Here is a 10,292-nt window from a genome sequence, read left to right on the forward strand (position 1 = left end):
AGTTGGGCAGTTGCGACAGAGACCACGTGGCCTGCAAAGCCCAGCATATTTTCTGTCTGGCCTTTTACAGAAAAAGGTTGCTAATATGGAGTCTAGATCTTTATTATGTTACCTAATGCTAAAATTCCATTACCTTACTATATTTTCTTAAAACATAATTATATGTATGACTATATGTGTGTGTCTCTGTGTATATATGGACATATATAGTTAACTTTTAGTTTATGTGTTCTATTTCCCATTTCCCAAGTGAGACCACAAGCTTCTTGCAGGCAGAGACCATCTTGTTCACCCGACCTCCTCCAGAGTGCCCGGGACTGACGAATGTGCTCTGTGGCTTCATCTAGCCTCAGGCCTGTGGTTAAATGATATGTTGTCACGGCACAGCTTCGATGAAATAGGAAATAAACCCGCTACCCTGTTGATTGGTACATGACCTGCCCATCAGTCATTCAATCATCAAGTGCATATTTAGCATCTACACTGCACGGGGTCCCAGAGAGCGAGAGAAGAGCCCTACAAGAAAATAAGCTCGCCCTCCCTGCCAGACGTCTCCTTGAGACAAGATCAGCTCATGTGAAAGGGCAGCCGACGGGAAGCAGCACTCACGCAGGGGTGAACCAGTTGTGTGACACCTAACATTACAGAGAAGGGAGACATTAGAACGGTCCGAAGGCCAACGGGGAGCATTTGACCCCTCAGTAAACATTCCGTGGGTCCATGGAAGGGAGACAAGGAATAAGATTTGCTAGTCGGTGTGTAAGGATTACATAAAGCAGTTTCTACGTAGCCAGAGACACGTCTACAGGAATTACAGTAATCCCAGTGCTTAGTACAATAAGCTAGAATCCTGGGCGTGGGCTCTACGAGCAAATAGGGGAGAAATGTTCCCCAGTTTCACAGTCGTGTTTGATATTTGTATTGATCTGAATATAATAAGTTCTTGTAGAACCAGGAAGGGTCTGAAGCAGCCTAAGACAAATTCACTCCTAAACATTCAACAAATATTTATCGGCTGCCCACTCTCTGCCACTCCTGAGGCTCTAGGAATACAGGGGTGACTGAGGCAGACCAGGTCCTGAGCTCTCATCCTCTCAGCGGTGAGAGACGGTCAGTAAGTAAACAAGATCGATACACAGCACGCTAAATGCTCGGAAGGAAATGGACCTGGTGACCCGGGGCGGGGGGGCCTGACACTGAGTGGGGAAAGGTCACCCAGAGCCTCCCCAAGGCCTTCCGCTGAGACCTGAAGGGAACGAGCCCCGTGAAGAGCTTGCAGGACAAGCATAGAAGCCAGCAGAGAGGGGACAAAGGCCCCAAGCAGCTCTGAGCTCGGGGTGTGCTGGTGGGAAGCGTGTTGGGGAAAACAGTGAGCTGGGAGGTGGCAGGTTGGGTTGGTCGGGAGCCAGGCCACAGGGAGCCCAACGGGACATCGTCGGGACTTTGGCTCTGTGGGCAAAAGACATGGCAATAGATGATAAGCAAAATTAGAAAATCTGGGAAGAGAATATCCCGAGTCCACTAAGAGGTAGTCCCGCTACCTCTAAGGCCTAACAGGCAATACCTGAGCTTCAGCTGTGCTAACAACCAGAGCCAAAGAGGGTCATGGTGGCTACAAGGGTCGGGTTGTCTGAAAGTCAGCTGAACGGAGGAAGTGTGCCCATGTCTTGGGGTGACCAGTGGAGTCTTGGCACTTGGTTCTACAAATGTTTCCCAGAATCCTATGCCTTGAGGAATAGAATGGTCAATTTTCTAGAAGACAGCAAACGAGGCCCAGTTCTCCCACAGCTCCATCTGGTTTCACACGGCTTTCCCTGGTTACCGTGGCCCAGTGGCTGATATGCCACTCGGCGAGATCCGAGCCCATTTCTTGCGGGGCCTGTGTCTGGCCTCGTAGCGTCCAAATAGGGTTCGAAATTTTCTAGAGCAACATCTTTGTTTGTTGTACATAGATTGACCCCAGGCTAAGTATGAGAAAGGCAGAGTTTATCCCTTATGTCCCCGTCTCCAATATCGCTCTTGGGTCACTGAGGGTGCCCTCAGATGACCTCAGAGTCCTCATTTCTACCTGGTAGGCTGTGTCCTCGGGACCCTGTCCTCCTCTGTGACCACTGGTCGCCAACAAGAGGAGCCTAACAACATGCAGGTGAGTGATATTTTAGCAAATTACCTAACTCCTAGAAGCTTTCATTTCCTCATCCAGCAAGATTAAGCGAAACAGTGTAGATGAAGTGCCCGGCACTTAGTAGGTGCCTTCCACACTCAATTAGTCACAACAGTTACGAAATGAAGTGCTAGTTAGCGAATCAGGAATGTGACGCTCTTTCCCAGGTAAAAATACGCATATTTCTAAAAAGCTTTAAAAATATATCTATTCAATTATTTTTAACTGTAAAAACATACCTGAATGGTATGTGATCATTGAAAGCATTTGTGCCAATTTTGGAAACGTGTAAAATGAAAAGTGGAAACCTTCCCTCACGACCTCCTTACCTCCCTCTCTGAAGCATATGAAGAAAAGATTTCTGCAATCCGATTAGCAGCTTTTCAGACCTTTTCCTAACCTGGTGTGTGTGTTTGTACGTATAGGCTGCACACACCAACGCTGCTCTCCAATGCGGTTTACTGATCTCGTAGTAACCCCTTCCTATCTGTTCATGCGGACCTACCTCGTTTATGACTATTCCATGCATTCATTTGACAAATATGCACCAAGTTCCTATGATATAATAATTGCCTACGATTTTTTTCACTATTATCATAAATATCTTTCTACATACATTTTTATGTGCTATGTGTGATTCTTTCTAGAGAATAGATCCCCTGAAAATGGAATTTCTGGGCCAATGTGCATGCCTTCTAAATTTTGGCAGGTATCAACAAATCGACCTCCAAAAAAGGACGTATCGGTTCCTATCCTCGCCATCATTTTATGGCTGAGTCCGGTTCCCAATCTGACAGGTAAAAAATGTTATCTTGGTCTAAGTTGTCTTTCCCTGGTCACCAGTAAACTTTTTTTCCCCATATGTTTATTAGTCAATTCTATGAATTCTGTGAAGGTCTTTCCGTGTCCTTGACCCATTTTCTAGACAGAGTTTTAAGCGGCCCCTCATCTTAGCAATTGCAAGTGGGCTTGGAGGCATTTAGCACCTCCGTGGAACACATGAAGTCACGTGCCTGCGTTCAGGACTGGCCTAACTACACACCTACGTGAGGGACACCATTAGGTTTCTGAAAAGTGGGGAGTTACGTCACCCATCCCTGATTTTCTTACTAGGACAGGAGTCACGCGCAGATATTGCAAGGTGTCACCCGTCCAAATTAGTGCCCCAGCTATTTTAGAGTCGAAGGAGATAAGGAGACAAAGGCCTGGGTAAGCCGGTCACTGGCTTCTCTTGGGCCTTCCCAGTGTCCTATCCGATAGTTTATTATTTCTCATCAAAACTGTAATGAGGGGTGGGGTGCCTGGGGGGCATCTGCCTTTGGCTCAGGTCATGATCCCAGCGTCCTGGAATCAAGCCCGTGTCCGGCTCCCTGCTCAGTGAGAAGCCTGCTTCTCGTTCTTCCTCTCCCTCTGCCCCTCTGCCCCCACTCATGATCTCTCTCTCTCTCTCTCTCTCTCTCTCTCTCTCTCGTGTCCCAAACACACATTTTTTTAAAGAAACAACTGTAATGAGGGGTACCTGGGGGTTCAGTCGGTCAGGCATCTGACTCTTGATTTTGGCTGGGCCATGACCTCGGGGCTGTGAGACTGAGTGGCTGCCCTAGAGCCTGCTTGGTTTTCTCCCCTCCCTCTCCCTCTCCCTCTGCCCCTTCCCTCCCCCTCCCCCTGCCTCACCCCTCCCGCCTCTTACAGCTGCTGGGGTCTCCTCAGGGAGTGTTTTCCGACCATCCTGTCTGAAACAACACCCTCAAGCCCTCCCCCAAGCTCTGCCATCCCCCCTCCTGCTCAGCTTCTCCGGGCGGCCCGCACGGGCAGGGACAATCATTCATGTTTGCGTCTGTGCTGATTTCTGTCCTTCCTACCACTGTGTAAGCTCCAATAAAACTGTTGAACAGAATTCTACGGTCATGAAGGAGCTTCTATGTATATTATCTGACCTTTCCACCAACACTGCGATGTAGGATTAGCTCCACTTCACAAAAGAGGAAAACAAACCTAAAATAAATTAAGGGACATGCTCAAGGTTGCTTAGCTGGGATGGGGGAGGACCTGCGAGCTCTATATTGTGATGCTGCTGCTTCTAATGATAAAACTGAAGGCTCCCACCTACAGATTTTAGCTAATATAGAGTAGCCATTTCCAAAATGATTATTAGATGGCCCTAAAGCTAGTACTTTATTTATTAGTACTTCTTGGCTTCCGTATATCTACATACCCATTTCTGCATATTTAACTCGTTCCCCGAAACGATGACTTTGGTAGCAGCCTATCTGGGAACAAGGGGGCCACCTCCTTCCATGTCGATGCTCTCTCTTGCTAAACTACTGAGGGCAGAGAGCTGCTGCATTTCTTTTTGAGATGCAGCTTCCAGAGCAATCAGCATTTTGTGGGCATTCAACAAATATGTGTGGAAAGGAACTGAATTCCCAATGGAATTGGCTATGGCACTAAAAACCCTAATTTCAAAATAGCAGAGAGTTCCCCCTTCCTAAATTTTCACAGTGGTAGTCAACCTGGACCCACATTAGAATCACTTGGGGGCTTTTAAGAAGTATCAATGCCTGGGGACCCCATGCAGAAATTCTGATTTAATGGGCCAGGGGTGCCAGGTGGTCACTGGGATTGTTTAGAGCGCTAACGTACAGCCAGGGATGAGAAGCCTGACTTACAGGTTTCTTGAGTGAAGAGTTTCTGTCCCGGTGGGAAGGGAACATCCAGGGAAAAAATACTCATTGAAATGAATTATTCAAGGGCACGATCACCTAATCTGAAGAACGATATGATGACACAGGACGTAGCTTGGAAGGGACCATGGTGAAAAGGCACTCCTGAGCATCAAACAATTGCAAAGCCTTTTGGGGACTTGCAGTCTGAGAAATTATCAGCAAAGAGACATCGTTAATGTTTTTTAGAACAGGAGCCCCCAAACTTCTTCTGCGGAGGGCCAGATAGTAAATATTTTAGGCTCTGCAAGCCATAACTCTGTGGCACCAACCCAACTCTGTGACTATAGCACAAAAGCAGCCATACCGTAAGAGTGACTGTGTTCCAATAAAACCCTATTTAGGGATATTAAAATTTGAACTTCATGTAATTTCACATCACAAAACATTATTCTCTTTTTTTCCCCCAACAATTTAAAAATGTAGAAACCACTCTTAGTTTGGCAGCCTTGCAAAGACAAACAGACGGGTGAGATTTGGCCCCTGGGTCAATTTTTGTTAACCCCTACTCTGAAGGAATGTATTAAGAAACAAATATAGGAACAAATAGGGACTGCTAATAAAGATACTGATATAGCTAAAGATATGTGTGGGTCGAACTGATTTAACCCACCCCACTCTTGATTCTTGCCTTCACAGGAAACCCAGACTGGAATTATTTCTCAAACCGCCCGTGTCTCTGAGATTCCAGAGTATTTCAGGGTGGACCTTGCTTGTCTTTTCGCCCCTTTCTTGCTAGAGAAATTACAGGCTGCAGGGGATGTGCAGTACATCAGGACCAGGGCTCTAACAAGAACTTAATAACTCAATCACAGAACTTGTGGCTGCCCTACGTGGAGGCTGCTTTTACTGTCCTTTGAGTCATAAAAAACACCAGCTCCGGGTTCCCAAGTGAGCGGTTTATAGGCATTGATTTACACAAACACAGGTCTATTAAACACGAGCCCAAAAGATTTGGGGGGATTCAGAGACCTGAGAATCCGAGGTGGAGATGCAGCGAGTCCCACAGCCGAGAGGCAAGAGGGCAGTGTTTCCACAGGTGGCGCCAGCCGGGCTCAATCCTGGGACCCCGGGGTCACACCCTGGGCCGAAGGCAGATGGATGCTCAACCACTGAGCTCCCCAGGCGTCCCGATTATGTTGGTTTTTAAGAGTAAAAAGGCATGAATTGTACTTACCTTTACTTGACTTCATAGAAACAGATGAACAAATCAGGAAAAACAGCCTTTCCAGATCAGCGGAGATCCCGAGGCCCGGCCAGGGCAAGTCCCTTCCTGGAGCCCAGCGGCCCTGCGGAGCAGCTGCCGAGCCCGGCACCCGATGGGCTGAGCACAGCCCACAGGCAGGCATGTCGGGTCCGTGGACGGCGGGAGGACCGCGGGTGCCCAGGGCGGGGTCGGTGGAGAAGGGCACCCCCCACCTCTGCCAGCCCCGCTTGGTTGGGGACAACAGGAAGTCCTCCGAGGGGCAAATGCGCCCCCCCACAGCTGGAAGCCTTCCCTAACTTCATTAGTCCTGCGATTTCTTCCTTCAGGCCATGGATCAAAGGTTGTTTTGTTTTTGTTCTTTGATATTGCCTAGGTTTTTTTTTCTAGACTCATTCTAGAAATGAAGTTTGATTTGGAGGAGGAGTGGTAGGGTCTTAACACGGAATTAATAAGGACTGTCCTGGGAAGAAAGGGAGCTCCCTATGAGCGAAATGCTAACACATGGACCAAGCCTAGCTTATTCCTTAAAAGAGGAATAAGATGGGACATATAAGAAAAACGAGGCTCGCTTTTTCTTTTTTTGACAATCAAGTCTCGAATCTACTGCTTACTACCTCTATGACCATGGACACAAGGCTTAAGCTTTCTTTGCCTCAGTTTCCCTACTTGTAAATTAATAATAGCAGGGTTTTTTTGTTTGTTTTTTGGTTTTGTTTTGTTTTGTTTTACAAAATTTGACTTATTTGGGAGAGCACGAGATGCAGAAGGGGCAGAGGAAGAGAGACAAGCTGACTCCTTGCTGAGCAGTGGGAGAGGGGCGGCTCCATCCCAGCACCCCACCCTGAGCCAGATGCTTAACCAACTGAGCCACCCAGGCGCCCAACAATAACAGTCTCTCCTGCACACACCTGGTTTGAGTGAGAATCAAACAATACATGTAAAGCCCTTAGAACAGAGCCTGACACAGTGATATCTCAATAAATGACGGCTTCTGGGATGATGATGATGACGATGATGGTGATTAATAAGGTTTTCCTGTAAGGCACCATCCTCCTCCATATCTATTGAAGTGCCACTCAATATTTAGTTCTCTGGAAAAACCGTAGACACCAATTATAACGAAAACAACAAAGAAAACATTATCTGGTTTCCCTTCCAGGCTGCACAGTCTCATTATCACTTTCAGGATAAAAACTGCTCGAATTCCCCATTCGCTTTCAGTGTCTCTGGATGTTTCTGCATGAATGCCTCCTTCTATTTTTTGTTTTTAAACCAGGAAAAAAAAAATGAGAATTTCTACCCACAGCCTCAATCAAGTCCAGCTCCCAAATGTGCATAGAAAGCCAAGAATAGAAATCAACCCCAAAGGGCCCTCAGAAAATGACTCAGAACACCCCCACAAGTTGCATATATACAGATTCGGCATTCATGAAAATAAAGTAACTGTATTTTTTTTTTATTGGCCTCTAGGTATAAAAAATACATATAAAATGTCACAACAGAACTTCTTGAGAGTGTTTAGAGATATCTATTTGCACAATATTAAGAACAAAAACATTTTTGACATGTTTTACCCCTCCTTGCAAGTCTCTTTGGTTCATTTTGAAGGTAGGACATGAAGTCCAGGAGCAAATAGACGCACCAGCCCGGGGAGCGCTCAGCGTAGTCCTGTGAGGCACTGCCATCTAGTGCTCACTGTGACCACTCCGAGGATGATGCGTCCCCTCAAGTGTCTAGGTTTCAATTTGCACACCTGTGAGCTTCCTTCCACCCCTACGCCCAGTGATGACACGGACTAGGGTGTCTAGGCCCTCAGATGGATGTTTTTATTTCCCCAGGAGTAAGAGTACCAATAGGCCATAATAAAACTCATAAACTATTTAGGTTGAAGGATTAAGGTGGGTTTTTTGTTGATGTTGTTGTTGTTGTTGTTTTTGCAGGGGGTGGGATAAATGGGTAGAAAGAAGATCCAACCATTTAATATGTAAATGCTGAAAAACGTTGAAACATTAAAAACAAATGCACAATTTTGATATTGGAGAGGGAAGCGCCTATCGTGTGAGTGCTGGGCCTTCGCACCGGTAGCCAGTAATCAATGCTGAAGACCAACTCCGTGACCAACACATAAGGGTCCTTTCCTACATCAGGCAAAGCGGGCGAGGGGCTTCCCCCTGGCACCCCAGGCGGTCCTTAAGGAGCTCGGCGGCCTTTGCTCACCCCCTCCGCGCAGCCCCACAGCTGAAGGACTGTCCGGAGGACAAGCCACGGGCCCTCTGCTCGCCCTCCTCCCGGGAGCACTCCTGGCCACGGACAAGGCCGCAGGCCCCGAGTGCAGCCGTCGGAGGTCTCCTGCCCCGGCCCAGCTGCTGCCCTTGCCCAAGTGCGGGCTGAGAGGAGGGGACCCCAACGACCTCAGGAAAGGGGGCGCAGCCGCAGGTGCAAGGAGCTGGCATCCCTGAAACCATGCGGGGAGCAGAGGGCCTGCCCCGGCTGTCACTCGTGGTAACACGATGAGGAATAAAGCGTTGGTGTGTGAGAGCCCTCAAGTCGCAGGTGGTCCCAAGGCCCAGTGCGCCCCGCAAAACTCCGGGGCCACCCTTCTGAAGCGATAAGCCCTGCTCTCTCTGTACAAGACAGACTTCTCACGTTGCTGTCATTTTGTGTGAGTTTTTTAAAAAGATTTTATTTATTTGTTCATGGGACACAGAGAGACCCAGGCAGAGGGAGAAGCAGGCCCCATGCGGAGAGTGGACGCGGGACTCGATCCTGGGACCCTGGGGTCACGGCCTGGGCCCAAGGCAGATGCTCACCCACTGAGCCCCTGGGTGGCCCATGTGGCTGTCACTGTAACGTAAGGGTCCGCACAATAAACAACTTCAGCTTTCCTTTTATAGCTACTTTATACACTCACGGATGAGTCTTTATGAAAATTAGAGAGAACTTAAGGGGAGTAGTTTATTCTCTTTTTCTCGGGTTTCTGCTGACACTGGGCCCCAAGGAGGGTTTCTCCAGGGAGCCTTAAACGCTGCCGCTTCCGTGGGTTGGATCGCCTGTGAGATGCATGCTCACGAAGTCAGGTGCCCCCCTGCACATCTATTTTGAGGATCCCCGGCGTGTGAGCCTGACTCAGCCGAGTGAATCACTCAGGGCTCCCCGGGGACACACCCACCCGCAGAGCGAGGCCGGGCCGGTGCGGGGCCAGGGCACCCACATCACAGCGGGTGCTGTCGGCTGCGCCTCCGCGGTCTTGAGCTCCTGGTGACCTGACCCGAGGAGCATTCGGGTTAGTAGGAAGCCCCAGGCCCCGGAGTGTGGCAGTCCTCCTGAGTGTGAGCGATGCATTTGCAATTAAAGCCACTTTGACTCTTCCAAACACTTGGGCCTGTAACACTTACCTCCCTAGTAGGTTTTAAGGCATCTGACTTTTTTTTCCCCTCCCTAATTGTTCTGACAAGGAAATACGTCATGTGCAGCGCTAGTCACCCAGGAGAGCTATTATCTGCTTCTAATTTTCCTCTCTGCCATCGGCCAGGGACTTTTAGGGGCCTTCGTAGGTTGGATTAGAATCAGCAACGCACCCGAGAAGAGATGTAGGAGAATTCATGGAGGGTTACTTCACTTCAATCAACATAGAGGCCTAGGAAATTGAAAATGCATTCATTAGAGTTTCACAAAATTATTTCAACATTTACCTGAAATAATAGACGGTTGAGGATAGTTAGGGAATGTTGACAGAAAAGAATAATGAAGGAGGATTTGCCTTACCAGATATCAAGACCTATTTATTTTATTATTTTATTTTATTATTTTTTTTACAGATTTTATTTATTTATTCGTGAGAGACACAGAGAGGGAGGCAGAGACACAGGCAGAGGGAGAAGCAGGCTCCCTGCACGGAGCCCGATGTGGGACTCAATCCTGGGACCCCAGGATCAAGGACCAATTTAAAGACACATGAATTAAAACAAGGTGGTCCTGACATGAGAATAAATAGATCAGTGGAATAGAAAAACATGATTTTAAAATGAGCCCTAGAATATTTGAGACATTTGGGTATCATACTTATTTTTTTTTATGTTCATTTTTTAAATCACAGGGGAGGGGATGGAATGTGTGACAAATGGTGTTTAATAAACATGGCTAATTCTTTGGGGGAAAATCCTCCTTACCTCTTATACAGCAAAATAAACCCCAAATG

This window comes from Canis lupus, chromosome 6, assembly GCF_048164855.1.
Source record: "Canis lupus baileyi chromosome 6, mCanLup2.hap1, whole genome shotgun sequence".
NCBI lineage: Eukaryota > Metazoa > Chordata > Mammalia > Carnivora > Canidae > Canis > Canis lupus.